Below are 998 nucleotides of genomic sequence, written 5' to 3'. Positions count from 1 at the left end.
TACTGTATGGAGTACCTTGCCACGATACGGACCCGAGTTCGATTCTCGACTGGTGCATCTTGAAGATTAGCTATAATGATATTAATGCATAATGTTCAAACTTGGGTTTGTCACAATATCGTTTATATTTACAGATTTCACGAGTAGCACTATCGAGCTTTTTTTTTTTTTTAAATCGTGAGGTGAAACTAAAAGCTAAGGGCTTCAGTAGAACTATATGACAAAAATACGAGTACGTTATGGATATACCTAAAGGTACCTGCACCAGTGGTCTAGTGGTAAAATAGTACCCTACCACGGTACAGACCCGAGTTCGATTCTCGGCTGGTGCATCTTGTGAAGATTGGCAATGATGAATATTAGTGCAAAATGTTGAAACTTGTGTTTGTTACAACATTGTTTATATTTATAAATTTCACGAGTAGGACTATCAAGCTTTTTGTTTTTAAATCGAGAAGTGAAACTAAAAGTGAAGGGCTTCGGAAGAACTGCATGACCAAAATACGAGTACGTTATGGATCTTCTTTAAGGTAGATGCACTAGTGGTCTATTGGTAGAATAGTATCCTGCCATGATATAGACCTGAGTTCGATTCTCGATTGGAGCATCTTGAAGATTAGCAATGTTGATATGAGGTACATCCCTGAGTTCGATTTTATGTTGGAGCAATGATGATCCCTAAACTATTATTTTTAAGGTAGAAGTTATACAAAAGACAAACACTTTTAATCCCTACTTCCCTATTACTTTTAATCCCTACAAAAGACAAACACTTTTAAGTTCGATTTCACTTTCCTTTTTCTTCAAAAATGCATACACAAGTACCATATTAATTTCTTGTGGTGTGTTATATCAAAACTATAATTATAATAAGATTTGAGTTTTTCTCAACACTAATACCTCAACATTAAACAAGGTATTAGTGTTGAGAAATAGAGCCAAATTTACAACAGTAACATAAATTTAAAACGATCCTTATTAAGTTAACAAATTTACAT

General features: G+C 34.1%; 1 non-coding gene across 1 annotated transcript; it reads left to right on the top strand.

Moving 5' to 3' along the window:
* The first annotated feature begins 261 nt into the window (after positions 1-261).
* Positions 262-332, top strand: TRNAG-ACC. Its single transcript has one exon. It is a non-coding gene; the product is annotated as a tRNA-Gly (tRNA).
* The last annotated feature ends 666 nt before the right edge of the window (positions 333-998 follow it).

The sequence above is a fragment of the Cucurbita moschata genome, unplaced genomic scaffold (assembly GCF_002738365.1).
Source record: "Cucurbita moschata cultivar Rifu unplaced genomic scaffold, Cmos_1.0 Cmo_Scf01554, whole genome shotgun sequence".
NCBI lineage: Eukaryota > Viridiplantae > Streptophyta > Magnoliopsida > Cucurbitales > Cucurbitaceae > Cucurbita > Cucurbita moschata.
Note: the sequence above shows the minus strand (reverse complement) of the source record. Positions and strands in the feature narration are given on the sequence as shown.